This window comes from Budorcas taxicolor, chromosome 2 (assembly GCF_023091745.1).
Source record: "Budorcas taxicolor isolate Tak-1 chromosome 2, Takin1.1, whole genome shotgun sequence".
NCBI classification, from domain to species: domain Eukaryota; kingdom Metazoa; phylum Chordata; class Mammalia; order Artiodactyla; family Bovidae; genus Budorcas; species Budorcas taxicolor.
The window spans coordinates 35,610,075-35,628,145 of NC_068911.1; the positions used below are offsets into that span (position 1 = coordinate 35,610,075).

The 18,071-nt window shown below is 44.9% G+C and overlaps 1 pseudogene; it reads left to right on the forward strand.

Annotated features, from left to right (window-relative positions):
- The first annotated feature begins 2,372 nt into the window (after positions 1 to 2,372).
- On the forward strand, positions 2,373 to 2,489 carry LOC128044091 (uncharacterized; annotated as a pseudogene).
- The last annotated feature ends 15,582 nt before the right edge of the window (positions 2,490 to 18,071 follow it).

An 18,071-nucleotide genomic window follows, 5' to 3' on the forward strand; every position in this document is an offset into this window, starting at 1 on the left:
TTTACATTTCTTGCATCTCCCACATTGGCAGGTGGATTCTTTACCACTAGCGCCAGCTGGGAAGCTCATCTAACTTATAGCAGACTGATCAATGATGTGACTTGAGTCAATGATGGTCACTCTCTACATCCTTTCTGCTAAGGAAAAAAAAGGCAATATGTTCATAATGACCCAAATCACTGAGCAAGGGTCTGGCTCATATTAAGTATGCATAAATATCAATTCCCTTTTCCCATATATGAAGCATGCAATAAAAAGGGGAAAAAATTAAAAACAGAGATTAGAGAAGGCACGAGAAAGCAGCAGGGACCCCCTTTTCCAGGGATGGAGAGGGAAATTGCTTGCTTTGCACATGAACGATTGTCACTCATTCCTGCACGATTTCTATCAGTGGGGGCTATAGGCTTTAAAATAAGATTGGGTTCCCTTTCAAGCACCTCTCTTCAGCCTTCAGGGAAGGAAATGGATCCGGGAAAGAAAGGCTGATGGAAATTGTCCTCTCTCAAGGGCAGGAACTTTGCCATATAAATTCTGAGACTGGTTAGTCCTCTAGCTACGCACTCTGGGTCCAAGCACATTGGCTGGACCCAGATTTTGCTGGTGGATTTTGATTTCTGGCCTGACTATCCAAGAGGGGGAAGAAAGTATCTCACAGGGCTTGGAGAAGTTAGCATGACCAAGCTTTTCCTGGGAATGGTCTGTTTTCTTGGTGCAGAAACACACGTGTCTGACCTGACACAATATCTTCTTCCAACCAGGTGTCAATCAACATATAGTCTGTACCAGGAACTGTGCTTTTAAAATCAACTGCCTCTATGTCAGACTCTAATCTCTGCAAGGTCAGGCTCTCTGTTATTTACATATTGTTTCCCAAGGGTCCATCACCACCCCTGGTATATGGTGACCAGTCAGTTCTCCCCAACCCCAAGCCACAGTCCTATAGTGATAGCTCAGAAATTCTTAAAAGGATGAAAAAATAAATAAGTAAAAATGTAGAAGGGCTTCCCTGGTGGCCCAGTGGTAAAGAATCCTCCTGCCAATGCAGGGGACATGGGTTCGACCCTTGGTCCAGGAAGATTCCACATTCAGCAGAGCCACTAAGTCCACGCGCCACAACTGCTGAAGCCCACATACCCTAGAGCCTGGGCTCTGCAACAAGAGAAGCCCCCACTCGCCATAAGCAGAGAAAGCCTGTGTGCATCAGTGAAGTCTCAGCACAAAACTAAAGATAAATAAAAATTTTAAAAGGATGCATTTAGCTCTTCCCAGCTCCCCTTCTCCCATCCTGCCTGCCCATTTCCCAATCACTCTCCTCCAAAAGTTTTGCAAGCTACATTCACCAGCATTCTGGCAGTCTCCATAGTCTGAAAGGCTGTGATTGTCCCATCAGTTGTGTTCTATTAAATAGGGGACCCCAATACATTCAGAAGCACCAACCTCTGCTCCATGCACCATGTCCATTTGACAAGAGTGAAGTGGATTAATTAACGTGGTGGGTCTATCTTCTACCCAGCTGTCTTGTGTTGCAATGGAGACCAAGAAAAATCCATTAGATTATACTGAGAGATAGCTGAAAGAAAGTTTAGATTAAGTTTATCTCCCGAGGCAATTTTATTAGATAGATTAAGTTTCTGTTCATCTCTCCAAAGACCGTAGTAATAACCAGTGTCATGACTTTCAAATCCTTTGGACTTCAGAGGGTAATCAAACATGGTTGTCTTTTTATCCCCCTCTTTCACTTCTTAGTATTCTACAATCCTGCTTCGTTCATCTGTCAAAGCGATAGTATTAAGGGGATCAATGTTGACAAGTGATAGTACAAATTATGTAATGTTGATGACATTTCGCTGTCTCCTTTTGATCCGCAATTCCCACCCTCAATCACTTCTTATTTAAGAAAAAGCATTGAAAGAGAAAGACAGCTACGGAAGCCGTGGGCTCGAGTCCCGGCGCCCCAGGGGCAAAACGGGGTGAATTTGAAGTGCACGGAATTAGACACGGGGCCTGGGAAGATGGCCTGACTGACAGAAGGGGAAATTGAGGTCATCTTCTTACAACACGCCTTTGGCAGCTGCTACTTGGGACCACGTCACAGCTTTTGGTCGTGCTGTAGTCCCGTGAAATATTTGACATGTCTGGTCTGCAATGGTAGGGGGCTTTCTATTTCTAGAATATGCCCTTTGATTTTTCCTCCACTGGAAATTGATGGAGGATAACTTAAAAGGAAGAACTGAGCTGGTTTTGTTTAAAAGAAAAAAAAAGGAGACTAGGATAGGTCTAGACACAAGAAGGGCTGTTTTTTTTCTGGGGTAGGGATGGGTATTAAGTTTTGAACTGGGTGATAAAAGATCAAATAAGAAGAAATAGGTTCAATTGCTCCTTGGCCTTTTGGCTAACATCAAGTGTAGTATCTGTTCTTATCAGTTTAATAACTGATATATCCTCTGTCTGAGACAATCCATTAAATGAAATGATACAAATGAACTTACTTACAAAACAGAAAAGAGACCCACAGACTTAGAGAACGAACTTAGAGTTGCCAGGGGGGAAGGATGGGGGAAAGGATAGTTAGAGAGTTGGGTAATGACAGGTACACACTGTTGTATTTAAAATGGATAGCCAGCAAGGACCTACTGTTTAGCACACGGAACTCTCCTCAATGTTATGTGGCAATCTGGATGGAAGCGGGGCTTAGAGGGGGGTGGATACATGTATATGCGTGTCTGCATCCCTTCACTGGTCATCTGAAGCTATCACAACACTGTTAATTGTCTATACTCCAATATAAAATAAAAGGTTTTAAAAAAGAAGAAATAGGTTCAAATATAGCAGAAGGAAGCTTCCCTGATGGCTCAGATGGCGAAGAATGTGCCTGTAATGCAGGAAACCCAGGTTCGATCCCTGGTTTGGGAAGACTCCCCTGGAGAAGGGCATGGAAACCTACTCCAGTATTCTTGCCTGGAGAATTCCATGGACAGAGGAGCCTATTGGGCTATATATAGTCCATGGGGTCGCAAAGAATTGGACATGACTGAATGACTAACGCTTTCCAGTATTCTAGCCTGGGAAATCCCATGGACAGAGGAGTCTGGGGTGCTAAAGTCCATGGGGTCTCCAAAGAGTCAGACATTACCTGATGACTAAACAACAATAACAAATAGCAGAAGGGACTTTTTTTGGGAAGAGAGCAGCTTGCATCCTTATAATGTTGCCATCCACGTGGAGAAATCTCTGTTAAAATAATATGTCTGGGCTTCCTTCTCTTTCTCTCTCTCTATCCCCTTAAACACAGCTCAAGAAAAGGGCTCTTGACAAACATGGGCTCCAGTTTAAGACAGACATGCCGCTTTCTACTTGTGACCTTAGAAGGTGGTTCAACTTCCATGAATCGCGATTTTTCTCATTTGCAAATAAAAACCACAGCATCAGTTTTCCAGGGATGCTTTAGCAGTTAGGAGAGTTCAGAAATCTTGAAGAAAACCTCTTTTGGTCAGATTGGGTGTGGGTTTCACCCGATTCCCATGGTCTGACACATATTGTGTGACTAATAAAAGATTTTATGATTCTTTCAGCCAAATAGAGTTTGCCTTCCTTCCAAAAGTCCTAGAGCAATGGGCAAATGGGATGAGGATGGATAGTCTTAACATGATTTATTGCCTGATATTTCCAGTTGCTGCTGTTTAGTCGCCCAGTTGTGTGCAACTCTTTGCAATCCCATGGACTGCAGCACACCAGGCCCTCTGTCCCTCACTATCTCCTGGAGTTGGCCCAAGCTCAAGTCCATTGCATTGGTGATGCCATTCAGCCATCTCATCCTCCAACACTCTGTTTTACAGTTCAGTTCAGTTGCTCAATCATGTCTGACTCTTTGTGACCCCATGGACTGCAGCTCACCAGGCTTCACTGTCCATCAACAACTCCCAGAGCCTACTCAGACTCATGCTCATCACATTGGTGATGTCATCCAACCATCTCATCCTCCATCATTCCGTTCTCCTCCCATCTTCAATCTTCCCCAGCATCAGGGTCTTTTCAAATGAATCAGTTCTTCGCATGTGGTGGCCAAAGTGTTGGAGTTTCAGCATCAGCATCAATCCTTCTAATGAATATTCAGGACTGATTTCCTTTAGGATGGACTGGTTGGATCTCACTGCAGTCCAAGGGACTCTCAAGAGTCTTCTCTAACACCACAGTTCAAAAGCATCAATTCTTCCGCACTCAGCTTTCTTTATAGTCCAAGTCTCACATCCATACATGACTACTGGAGAAAACCATAGCTTTGACTAGATGGATCTTTGTCAGTAAAGTAATATCTCTGCTTTTTAATATGCTGTCTAGGTTGGTCATAGCTTTTCTTCCAAGGAGCAAGTGTCTTTTAATTTCACGGCTGCAGTCACCATCTGCAGTGATTTTGGAGCCCAGAAAAATAAAGTCCCTCACTGTTTTCATTGTTTCCCCACCTATTTGCCATGAAATGATGGGACTGGATGCCATGATTTTCTGAATGTTGATTTATTTATTCCATGAACCTTTATTGGTCATGTAACTAGGTACTGGGTATTTTCCTAGACAGCAAGGACCTAATGGCAAACAATACATAGAAAGTCTTGATTGTCGGCAGTTTGCCAATTTATGATGGAATAGCCCTGGTTCTCTCCCATTGATATTTCATGACCTGTCATGGTATCTGCAACACAGTGGATACCCAAATAGTGTTTCCTGAGGAGATGAGTAGATGCATACGTACAAACCACTCATCCTTCCAACCACTAACACGAAGTCGCTAAGGAGTTGAGCCCTTATTAGAAAAGTTTTTTAAGACATGAGAAAACCCTATCACTCAAGACCAGCAGTCAAGGCTAGGAAGAAGCAATAGGATTCAAGACCACATTTCACCATGAAGTATTCTTTAGAATGTAAAATCAAAACAGAATTTCATTAATCTATTTTCGCCTACAGCCTGGAAAAGCCCTTATGTAAAAAATACCCGCCTCTAAATTATGCTTTGTCTTCCCATTATAAATTTTATTAACCACTCTTTTATTAGCAATCTTATTACAGTTGATCTGCACATGAATAGAAACAATTTACAAATGATCAGGGTTGGATTAGAGAAACCATAAACTCAATGCAAATTGTTACAAATTATTTACTGGCTTAGCACAAATCTGCATATAGATTGAGGGAGTCAATCAGAGAGGTACCTTCAGGTATTCTTCACAAGATATGATTGGGAAGATACTTGCAGGCCGGTACGCATCGTGCAGAATAGAAATGAAAATAAATAGATTTGTTGAATACATTTAGGTGTGGGTCTCCTCATTTAATCAGAACTTTGGAGCACTGGATATTGGGGAAAATTGAAAAAAGGTAATAGCGGGTGTTGAATGTGGGCTTACTCTAAGGTCAATAATCAGATCTAAAGGGATTTTGGAAAAACAGAAAGGAGAAACATTGATCCAGCACATCAGAGGCTGACAGAATATTTCTCACGTTGCATCTCATGAATCTTCTAAAAATTCTAGGATATAAGGAGGAATGTTACTGCTATTCCTCAACTGAAGGAGGTTTCATAATGAGGCTAAGGGCTTCCCTGGTAGCTCAGTGGTAAAGAACCTGCCTGCCAATGCAGGAGACACGAGTTTGATCCCTGGAGTCAAGAAGATCCCCTGGAGAAGGAAATGACAACCCACTTCAGTATTCTTGCATAGGCAATCCTATGGACAGAGAAGACTGGCAGGCTAGTCTATGGGGTCACAAAAGAGTCAGACATGACTGGGTGACTAAACAGCAACAACAGCAATGAGGCTAAGATCACATAGCCATCAGGACTTGAATTTGTAATCTCCACCTTCATGTCATAGGACCCATCGATGGAAGTGTTGCCTATGTCCTTGGAACTGTTTTTACAGGGTTGGGGGCTCTTGGGAATAGCTCTGAAGTCCAAACTCTGCCAACACCAGAGGACTTGAATTATCTATCATGTCTCTTTGCTTCTTTATGAGAAGGATGGTGTTAGGGGATGGAATGATTTAATGCAGAGAACCCAGGATTGAGCATTAGGAGGGGTAAGTCTTCTATCTAACTTGCTATGTGACCTCAGACTGTTCTTTAACTCTTTCTATGACTTGGCTTATTCAGGCAGATGGGATCAGGTTTCTCTACAGTCTCAGAAAATTTACTGAATTTCAACTCAAGACCAAAAAAAAAAAAAACAAAACCAAAAAACCGCCATGAATGCTAATATGTATTCTCTTCAATGCTATACCAGGCTTCCCTGAGAGCTCAGTTAGTAAAGAATCCACCTGCAATGCAGGAGACCCCATTTGATTCCTGGGTCAAGAAGATCCACTGGAGAAGGGCTAGGCTACCCACTCCAGTATTCTTGGGCTTCTCTGGTGGCTCAGTTGGTAAAGAATCCACCTGCAATGTGGGAGACATGGGTTTGATCCCTGGGTTGAGAAGATCCCCTGGAGAAGAGAAAGGCTACCCATTCCAGTATTCTGGCCTGGAGAATTCCGTGGACTGTATAGTCCATGGAGTGGCAAAAAGTCAGACACGACTGAACAACTTTCACTTTTCAACCCTGTATCTGTCCTTAGCAAAGGGGAAATTGGGCAAAGCTGAAATTCCTACCTCTTATTCTCACCTTTTGGTGATGTGTTATTTATTTCCTGTCTCTAATATTTCACAGTTTTCCTTCTTCAATCAAAATCTGTTCTTTGGTTATTTTTCATTCCTAGTAACTCAACTCTTCTCCCATGGATATCTGGCTTTTCATGGAGATCAGAGTCTTTACCCAGATGGTGGCACTCCTCGTGGTGACATTTCAGGTCTTTCCTTTCAATAGGAAAAATTTCTGAGGACTCAGGGAATTCTCAGAGCCCTGCAAATTCAGCTACATATTCTGAATTTATTCTTTTAGGTCCCAAGGCCAGCACTGTGGAGCTGCAGGGGTGAGGTTGGAGATGAAGGCAGTGCCATTTCACTTCTTCCATCAAAGACACGGAGAAGGCAATGGCAACCCACTCCAGTACTCTTGCCTGGAAAATCCCATGGGGGGAGGAGCCTGGTAGGCTGCAGTCCATGGGGTCGCTAGGAGTCAGACGGGACTGAGCGACTTCACTTTCACTTTTCACTTTCATGCATTGGAGAAGGAAATGGCAACCCACTCCAGTGTTCTTGCCTGGAGAATCCCAAGGATGGAGGAGCCTGGTGGGTTGCTATCTATGGGGTCGCACAGGGTCGGACATGACTGAAGTGAGTTAGCAGCAGCAGCATCGAAGACATTTTATTTCCCTCTTGTTTGCCATTGCTCTATGACAATGATAAGCATAAGAAACGCTAAAGTGGGAGACATTCTCCCCCTTCTATTTCCTGACCAGCTGGGGGACTCATATCACTTCCTATGAAAGATGAGTGTACTCACAACAGCCACATTAAAAAAATGCTAATCATGGGCCTGCAGTGAGCTCTCGGCTTTATGTGCTCTATTTTATGAAATGTTCACAATAGCTCTATGATCTGGGATTCTATTAACACCCCACTTTACAGACAAGGAAATACAAAGGGATGGTTCATTTACTTACCTAGAGCTAGGGACTGAAAGCGATGCGGCCCTATCTCAGTTCTGTCTGACACCAAAGTCTACATCCTTAACCAATGAACTATACTAATCTTGAGAGCGTGAAATACACGATTGTGGACTGGTTGACCTTTATAGATCTTTCCCATCTCAAAGATATAACGGACAAGTTCTTGGAGTTAGGTAATTCTTTAGATGGTTTCTGGTCCAACAGATGAAGACACTGGGGCGATGAGACAGGAATTTTTACAAGCACATGTAAGGAGGGAATTCCCGGGCAGTCCAGTGTTGAAGACTCTGCGCGGCCGCTGCAGAGGGTGTGGATTTGATCCCTGGTCAGGGAACTAAGATCTGGCATGCCATGCGGTGTGGCCAAAAAGTAAAAGAAAACAAACAAAACACATGAGGAAAGCGGCATTGGGAATAACATTGGGAGCAACTGCATAGTGGACAGACAGAACATCTTGACTCTTCTCTTGTCCAGACCCTCCTCACACAGCCCTGCCCAGCTCCACTGGGTGCCGTTTGCACTGATGGCTGGGGACACACCCACTCTTCTTCAGTTGCCCTTGCTGTCATTAATGACTAGCACGTTTTCTTATCTCCCTATCATTTTATGCCATAACCATTTCAAAGACAAAGGAGAGCTAGCACTCCTCTGTCTTTCCTTTCTTCTTTTTCCTGAAAGAGAAGCTGAGAGCTTTCAGAAACTAGGGTTGCTGGCATCACTGGCTTTGGAGGTTGCTAGCTAATCAATCAAAGCTGCATTGTGGATGCTTGCCATGGAGTTTCTTTTTCCTTTTCTTTCTTTGTGGGGTGTGTGTATGTGTGTGTGTGTGTGTATTTACGTGCATGTATATGTGTCAATGCACAAAAGTTTGGTGACTTTCCATCAGCAAAGGATTCAGGCACTGGATGTCATTAAATAGCAGCAATAGATTGCATTCAGCCTTGCTTTGTACCCATGTCTTCTCCCTCCTTCCATTCACAGCTGCCCCTGTAGCTCCCTGCTCTGCATTCATTAAACACCCTGGCTCCTGGAATGTTTCAGAGCCTGCTGACTGGTGCCCCCAAGACCTGGATCCAGAGTCTGGGCCCCATAAGGAATTCTAAGCGACTGTTAGCAGTCTTCTAGGCCGCTCTGAGGTTATTCAGAATGAACGAAGCAAAGTCAATAGGATGTCTGCGGGGACTTTTGGCGGTGCCATCGGTGGTTGAGACTTCATTCCTCTCAGAATGCTCAAAGTCCTCAGGAGGTGAATTCGGATAAAACTGGAAGGTAAACTAATTCTAGTGGGGCTATTTGTGCTTTTGTGATTCAGCTTATGTCAGCATTTCCAGGCTAAACTGAGTTCTTTGGGGATTTCAGAGTCTGCTTTAAATATTTTTTTCCTCCTCCGCCCTTATTATTATTCTCCTTGGGTTCTGAATATAGTTCAATTATTGGTTCTGATATTTAGACAAATGGGCTTTATCACCACTCGTGTGTGTGACTGTCTCAGATCTGTTTCACACACACACACGTGTGCACGCACGCGCGCACACACACACACACACACACACACACACACACACAATGTGTGTGACTACTACAGCTGCTGTAGTCACTAAAGACAGTAACAGTTGTAAGTGACAGAAGCCCAAATAAAACTGGCCAAAAAGAAATGTAGAGATTTGTGTAAGTGAGAAGTCCAAGGGTGAACGTGGTTCAAATATGTTGTTGGGACTCTCTCTCTGACTCCGTGTTTCTCGTATCTCCTTTTGTCAGCCTGACATCATTCTTCCCAGAGGAATTACTCCATGGGAGGGAAGATGGCTGCAGCAGCCATTGAGTAGGAAGTGCCTTTCCCTCATTATCCCTGACAAAGATAATGATTGGCCTTGGCTGGGATCATGTGCCCAACCCTGAGCCAATCACAGCAGCTGTGGGAGGGATAAGGATTGATTGGCCTGTGTTACAAACCAAGGGAGTATGAGTGACAGCATAGGTCATGTGCCCATCCCTGAGCCAATAACAGTACTATGGGAGGGATTAAGGGTTGGCCAGCCTATGTTACACACTCAGGAAGTGTGATTGGCAGTTCTGCCCACACCACGGGAGATGGAAAAATTAGGGCTCTATTGCTTCCAGGTGATGTGCCTGGGCAATAATCTTAACTTTCTCTCTTTTTAGTTTTTCCAACTGTGGCAGGGGTGGCCTACCATTCATCTTACAGGTACCATTAAGGGTGAAATGAAATAATGATACATATAACAGTCACTTATAGGGAGGTTACTAATGGTAGACACTGGACACTTAAGAAGCATTTTATTGCTGGGCTAGTCATCTCTTGAGTGTGCAGCATGGGATGTAAATAAAAAAGGCCTAGTAGTTAAATGTGTGTGTGTGTGTGTGTGTGTGTGTGTGTGTGTGTGTGTGTGTGTGTGTACCTTGCTAGCTCAGTTGCCTGCAATGCAGAGATCTGGGTTCGATGCCTGGGTTGGGAAGCTCCCCCTGGAGGAGGGCATGGCAACCCATTCCGGTATTCTTTCCTGGAGAATCCCCATGGACAGAGGAGCCTGGTGGGCTACAGCCCATGGGGTCGCAAAGAGTGGGACATGACTGAGCAACTACACACGCTGTGCAAAATAAGCAGGTAACTTTAGTAGAGGACTGCTCAGTGTCTGTGGCATGAATATCCTAGGTCAGTGGCCGAACGAGTTTTAACCTGGATGGATTCTCTGAATAGCGTTTTACATGACCCAGTTTTAGAAGCTTGCTTTCTATATTGTAAAGTCTAAATTCTAACTAAAGGTGGACCAGGGAGCTTTGTGTTTGGCATGTCTTTCTTTGGCCCCTCCAGGTAGCGCAATGGTAAAGAATCTGCCTGCTAACACAGGAGACACAAGAAGCGAGAGTTCAATCCCTGGGTTGGGAAGATCCCATGGAGAAGGGAATGGCTAACCATGCTAGTATTCTCCTCTGGAAAATTCCATGCACAGAAGGCTACAGTCCCAAGGGATTGGACTGAGTGAATGAGCACACATGCACTGCTTGTGCTGAATTTCTATTTGACAGAAACCTCACCATAAGATGTGAAACCTAGAATTAAACCAGTTTATGTATTTATTGTGGGAGGTGGCTGAGGTCCTAAAACAGAGTTCCCATAAGGCCAAACTGCTCTCAGGCTTCAGTAATCAGGGAAATGTGCACCCCACCCAAGCAGCCACATTTTCATTTCCTGAAAACTGTTTCCCTTTTTGCTTTGGCTGCCAGGAAGCTCAGAGTCCAACAAAAGCTCCACTTCTAGCAAGTGCACAGAACTTCTGCTGGACAGCTTGTATATAACTCTGTCCTTGACTGTTTCTTGCTTTCCTGCTCCTTCTGTGATATTTACCCTGATTTAAAAAAAAATTGCATTTGTCTGTGTTATTGCTCTAAGGGACTCAGATCTTTGTGGGGTTGAGATAGGGCTAAATAAATAAACAAGTAAAATAAATGCAGGTGGGATCTCAGAGCCTTTTTCTGCAAAGATAATGTTGGCTGTGCTAATGCCCTTTCTCCTTCACTGCTAATGTCTTGGCTCCGCTTGGAGCCACTTGTTCAATTACAGTGCCAAGCTCCTGTTTTACAAGGCTTCCTTTGAGCACATCTAATCAGGAACAGCTCCTCACTGCAGTTTTTTTGTTCACTGAATGGAACCTTGAATGCCTTGCTTTGCCTAATAAATAACCCAGGGACTCAAACTTGGCCTTAGCCTTTATTTAGAAAATAGAACTGGCAAAGCTCAGAAGCACACTCAAAGCCAAGGCCTGTGGAAGGTCAGGGATCGCTGAGGCACTTTGGAAAGACTGTATACTGCTCCGTTACCCCCACATTTATTGGACAATTTTTTTTTTTTCATGGAGCACTCTGTGCTTGCTCCTATGTTGGCACAGACAACACTGGATAAATCCCCCTCAGAGCACAGATTACTTGGTGACTTGTTATTTCTACTCCTGGGGGTGGACTCAAAAGGTAATGCTGGCATGTAGAAGCCTGGGTTAAGTCTAAGGAACCATCTGTGAAGACTTGATTACTTTCATCCTTCTGTTTTTCTTTTCTTTTTTTTTTTTTTTAACTTTGAACATCAAATGACAGCTATCAAAGGGACTCCAAAGAGAAAGCAATATCCATCAGAAAGAGGGCACAACCTGAAACTGATCCCTTGCTGGCTCCAGTCCTGAGGTTGGATCTTAGCTTCCTTGTTACATGCTGTGTGATCTTGGACAAATGACCTGAAGTCTCCAAGCTTTAATTTCTGCATCTCTTCCCTTACAGCATGGTGAAAGTAACTGATGTGTACCTTCTTCCACCCTCAGTGACCCAGTTAACCTCTCTGCTCTCTGGAACTCTTGCTTTAGGAGATGCTGTCTGGCGATTCCCTGATGGCTCAAGAGGTAGAGTCCTCCTGCAAGACAGGAGATGCGGTTTCTATGCTTGGTTTGGGAAGACCCCCGGAGGAAGAAATGGCAACCGACTCCAGTATTCTTGCCTGGGAAATTCCATGGACAGAGGAGCCTGGTGGGTCACAGTCAGGGGGTCACAAAGAGTCAGACAGGACTGAGTACACTTGCATGCACACACGCAAGTCTCATGAAAAGTCTTCCCTGATCTTTCTGGCTGGGGCATATCTGCTTCCTACAAGTCCCCAACCTACTGAGTATCATTCTTCTTGGTACCTCACACAATGGCAGGTGTACATGTGTTCATACAATTATTCAACACCTCTCTTGACAGCCTGGAGGCCCCACAAAGGCAGGCTTGAGAGTGGCCTCTGTTCACCACTGTGTCCATAGTGTCTGCCTCTAGGATGGGCACATAAGAAGGGCTCAGTAAAGACTGTGCAGGGACTTCCCTGTTCAGTTCAGTTCAGTTTAGTCGCTCAATTGTGTCTGACTCTTTGCGACCCCATGGACTGCAGCACACCAGGCCTCCCTGTCCATCACTAACTCTTGGAGTTTACTCAAACTCATGCCTGTTGAGTCGGTGATGCCACCCAACCATCTCATCCTCTGTCACCCCCTTCTCCTCCTGCCCTCAATCTTTCCCAGCATCAGGGTCTTTTCCAGTGAGTTGGCTCTTCGCATCAGGTGGCCAAAGTATTGGAGTTTCGGCTTCAACATCAGCTTCCCTGGTGGTCCAGTGGTTAATATTCTGGACTTCTATTGCATGGGGGCATGGGTTCGAGGGTGCTCGTGTCTCCCTCTTAGCAGTGCTGAAATTCTTTTTTAGGTGAATTTGCAGCTCCATATGTGTCACAGAGAGATGTTTGGTTATTTATTTAATGTTTGGATTCAGAACCCTTTGTGTTCAGTATGGTTTGTGTTCAGTATGGTTCTGGGGATCTGAGATGCACACAATCCCTGCCTCATGGGGTTGTGTTGGATTTCACACATGTCAGCCTGAATAAGGCATGTAGTTCATGCCTGGTTTACAGTCATGGATGCCCTAATTAACCCTGTCTTCTCTCCCTCTTGCTAGGCTTCCCTGGTGGCTCAGGGGTAAAGAACCCACCTGCCAATGCGAGAGATGTGGGTTCCATCCCTGGAACAGAAAGATCCCCTGGAGAAGGGAACGGCAATGCACTCCAGCATTCTTGCCTGGAAAATCCCATGGACAGAGGAGCCTGGCGGGCTATAGTCCATGGGGTCACAAACAGCTGGACATGACTTAGCAACTAAACAACATCCTCCTTCCTACAGGTCCTGATTGATGCTTCAACACACCATCTTCATTCATTCATTCATTCACTGCACAGGCTTTGTTTTTAGACCTACTGTGCAGCATGTGGAATCTTAGTTCCCCAATCAGAGAGTGCTCCGGACAACCCATTTCTTGGAGGTTCCAGGCTAAAAATCAACAGGTCCTACCTGGAAATGCTGCCACCCCACCGCCTGCCTAACCCCAGCTCGCGTGAGATGCTGGCGTTGGTGTGCTCTTCACTGATTATACATGTCTGCATATTGAGATAATTGGGTTGTATAATATGGCACACAGACTAATCGGAGAATGATTTCTGCTGAATAGAAATTACTTATTTTGATTCCTCAGGGGTTTGTTTTGTCAAAACTCATGTAGTATTTAGCAAAGTAATCATTGTTCAATTGCCGAGCACAGGAAGTGTAAAATTATCCTAATAAGAATGAAAAGAATGAAGGGAAGGAGTGTGGCTGACCTCGTCAACTTGATTAGTGATGGTGTTTCATCACATTGGCAAGGCCTAACCCCAGACGCTGCCTGCAAAGATCACCATGTACCTCTTTATCTCACCGGCCCTAATTAGATATGCAATTTGTCATATGGTTGTTCAACCAGAATAGAAACCAAAAAAAAAAAAAAAAAAAAAAAGAGAGAGAGAGAGAGAAGGAGGAGGTTTTAACTGAAAAATCTGAAGAAAACTGCTCAACAGCCATTTGATACCCCAACTGGAAGGGGAGTTTTGAAAGCAAGGAGATTGGGTTTTCCAAATATAGATTCATGCTGTGTGATCTTGAATTAGTCATTTAACCTCTCTGAACCCAAATTCCTTATCTGTCAGATGGGTCAGTAATACTGCACGTGTGCATGCTCAGTGTGGGACTCAAGCTCCTCTGTCTCTGGGATTTCCCAGGCAAGAGTACTGGAGTGGGTTGCCTTTCCCTTCTCCAGGGGATCTTCCCAACCCAGGGATCGAACCTGGGTCTCCTGCATTGCAGGGAAATTCTTTACCATCTGAGCCACCAGGGAAACCCCATGCCTCATCTCTACATCCTGGGAAATAAAGTGACCTCCACAAACATCCAGTGTAAGCAAAACCAGAATATTTATTATGATTTCAAAAGTTTCCCAAGGAGGCAACCTGGTTCATTCACAAACCACACCATCCTGAATTATCACTAACATGGTACTGAATGAAGGTATTTCATTTCTCTGAATTTTACCCCAAAGGCCATGTTAACAAACTCCAGCAGGTTGTCATGTGTATTCCTGGCTTCAGGAAACTCAGCAGGAATTTTCTCAGCTCTTCTCTCTTCCTCTGCAGACTTACTCAGCCTCCTGATGGATTCTCCTGGTGCTTCTCAGCTTCAGCAGTGGGATTCAGGATTTTTTTTTTGCCCATCCAGGCCAGCTGTCCCCTGGTGTGTCCTGCAGTTCTCTGAGGTCTCATATAGAACCTAGAACCTTCCACCTTTGGTTCAAGCTGTGTTTCTTGTCATCTCTTTGCAGTGGAGGTTTTGGCCGTCTTTGAAACTCCCAGTATTTCACTAGGTTACATCACCTACTTTTTCCTCCTTACACAGACGCTTTGATTATGGCCAGGCTGTGACTAGACCAATATTTCTCCTCCTAAAACTGCGTGCAAGCTTGAGAATGAGGTCTGGCATGAAATCCTTCGAACTGAGCCCTGGCCACCTTCTCATTATCTGCTTTCAATCCTGAGAGCCACAGTGCTGTTTCCCACACAGTTTTGCTTGGTCAACTTGCAGTTATCATTCTCAATTTTCTTCTTGTGGTGACAGTGTCTAAGATGTGATAAATGTTGGTCAGAAAAAAATCAATCATCTTATTCATCTGTAACAAGGGTACCAAGGCACCCTTCTTTCAAAAGATAGAACCAAAGAGCCTAAAGGTATTCCTCCCTCCCACAAGCTAACACTTCTTAAATGTATCAGATGCTGTTCTGAGCATGGGTTCTTTTGTTGAATTTTCTCAACAATCCATACTTTCAGCACCCATTTTAAAGATGGGAAAACTGAGGCTTAGAGAGGAAAAGTAATTTCCCGAAGCTAGGAGTGGTGACCCAGTGGCCTAACGGATAAGGCTGGGGATTGTGGGTTTGAGTTCCATCTCGTTCTCACCAAGATTAGTTTTGGGCTTCCCAGGTGGCGCTAGTGAATCCACCTGCCAATGCAGGAGGCATAAGAGACACAGGTTTGATCCCTGGGTCAGGAAGATCCCCTGGAGAAGGGCATGGCAACCCACTTCAGTATTCTTGCCTGGAGAATCCCATGGACAGAGGAGTCTGGCAGGCTACAGTCCATGGGTCACAGGGTTGGACATGACTGAGCGACTTAGCATGCATGTATGCATGCACACAGCCAAGCTGTAGAGATTAGAATTGTCTTCTACTTTATATGCTGTCTCACGATCCCAGATACTTAAGCTTGCTCTCACCCCATGTCCCCGGTGAGGGTGACTTCAGGTCTGATAATGGGTGCATTGTTGTTGTTCAGTGGCTCACTTGTGTCCAACTCTTTGCGACCCCATGGACTGCAGTACTCCAGGCTTCCCTGTCCTTCACCATCTCCCATAGCTTGCTCAGACTCATGCCCATTGAGTCGGTGATGCCATCCAACCATCTCGTCCTCTGTCGTTCCCTTCTCCTCCAGCCTGATTCAAGACAGGCTGACAGAAAGCACTGGACAAGTGTCTGATGGATGAATAGGTGACTATGGAGGGACTACCCAGTGATATGGCTGGAAGAGGGGCTCCTAGCTGAATACTTAAGTTATACACAGGGCTCAGGGCTTTGGAGGAGTCATCTTAGCTGCAGGTACAATCCACTGGGGCTGGAATAAGAAAACAAAAGGTGATGGGAGGCAGGATGATTGAAAGATAATCAGAGCTTTTTAGCAAGAATCAAGAACCAGCAAAACTCCCTGGTCTCTTTTCTGTGATTCTGTCTGTGTATCTGATCAATTTTTCTCTCTCTGCAGGAGGGAAAAAAAAATGCTTTTTGCTACTTTCCCCAGTATGACCTCCAGAGTTCTGTCTTAGTTCAAGTCCCAATTCCAAATTTCCAGGAGAGAAAAATCCAATTTCTCCAGATTTGTTGAGCTCGTCATCACTGGTCTGATCATTAGATACCTTGAGGGTGGGGTGAGGAGTGTGATGTACAGTACAGAAGGAGCCAGAAACTTCATTCCTGAGCCTGAGTGGATCATCTGGGAAGGGGAAGATACACCCGATTATGAAGACTGAAGGCTGTGCACCAATTTCAAAGTGTATGTGACGGGATGGCTGAGGAAGAGACTAAGGAAGTGTTTAGCTCAAGTTACTCTTCCTTTGCAATAGAAATGTGCCAATGCATCTTCGGAAATGTGGTACTCAAGAGAGGAAGGGCTTCAGAATGTGCTAAGATCAGCTGAGAAACCGGGAGATTTGGGACCATCTTTACTTAATTAATTAATTTATGACTACGTTGGATCTTTGTTGCTGCGTGCACTTTTCTCTAGTTGTGGCAAGTGAGGGCAACTCTCTAGGTGCAGTGGCTGGCCTCTCATCGGGGTGGCTTCTCTTGTGAAGCATGGACTCTAGTGTGTGCTGGCTTCAGTAGTTGTGGCTCCCAGGCGCTAGAGCTGAGGCTCAAATTGTTGTGGTGTGCAGGCTTAGCTGGGGCTTCCCTGGTGGCTCAGATGGTAAAGAGTCTGCCTGCAGTGCAGGGGACCCAGGTTCAATCCCTGGGTTGGGAAGATCCCCTGGAGAAGGGAATGGCTAACCACTCTAGGACTCTTGCCTGGAGATGGACAGAGGAGGCTGACGGCAACAGTCCATGGGGTCGCAAAGAGTTGGACGCCACTGAGCGACTAACCTGCATGGGCTTATGGGCTTAGTTGCTCCCTGGCATGTGGGGTCTTCCTGGATCAGAGATTGAACCCACATCTCCCGCACTGGCAGGTGGATTCTTTACCACTGAGCCATCAGGGAAGCCCCACGGACCATCTTTAAAATTAGTTTCTCACCCCAGGGATAGAGTGACATGTGAGCAATCTCCAACAGTTATTCTTAGGGAGTGCTCTGGGAGATAAAGCCTTTGATGACAGGGACCATGCTCACCACTGTAATCTCGGCGGAACCCCATGCCTGAAGTACAGTAGGTATGTACTTCTGACAAATAGGAATTTATTTGTGAGGCTTGATTGCATTTCAGGCTCTAATACCAGGCATATTTTAACTTAACCTTCATCAGAGGGTCTTATGATACCTAGCTAGTATTTTCTTCTCACTTTATTGATGAGGAATTGGAAGCTCGGAGAAGTCAAGCAACTTGACCAAGCTTAGATGCAGTATGTTACGGGGTTTAAATCTGTCTAAATGTGTATCCCAGCCTCTTTTCGAAATGGAACAGGACTCTGCGGTCCTTCCTGCCATGTTCTTTGCCTACCTTTTGTCTGTAGAGAAACTTTGGCCCAAGAATAAGTTTAATTAGAGAGGTGGGAAAATGCAGAAGCAAAGGTGAATAGTCAAAATAATAGTAGTTTAGTCATGAAGTAAAGTCTTCCTCTGGGGCTGTACCTTAGTTCCTCCTCTTGGGCTGTGGATAATACTCTGAGCCGTCCTTTGACCTGTCTTATAGATGCTGAAACCCGCACCAGGTGGAAGAAGGTAACTGCATGAAGACCAGACGGCAGCCATGACGTAGGCTGCCACAGCTCCAAGAACTGGCCTCAAAGAAATGGGAACCAATCGACCCTGGAACTGAAG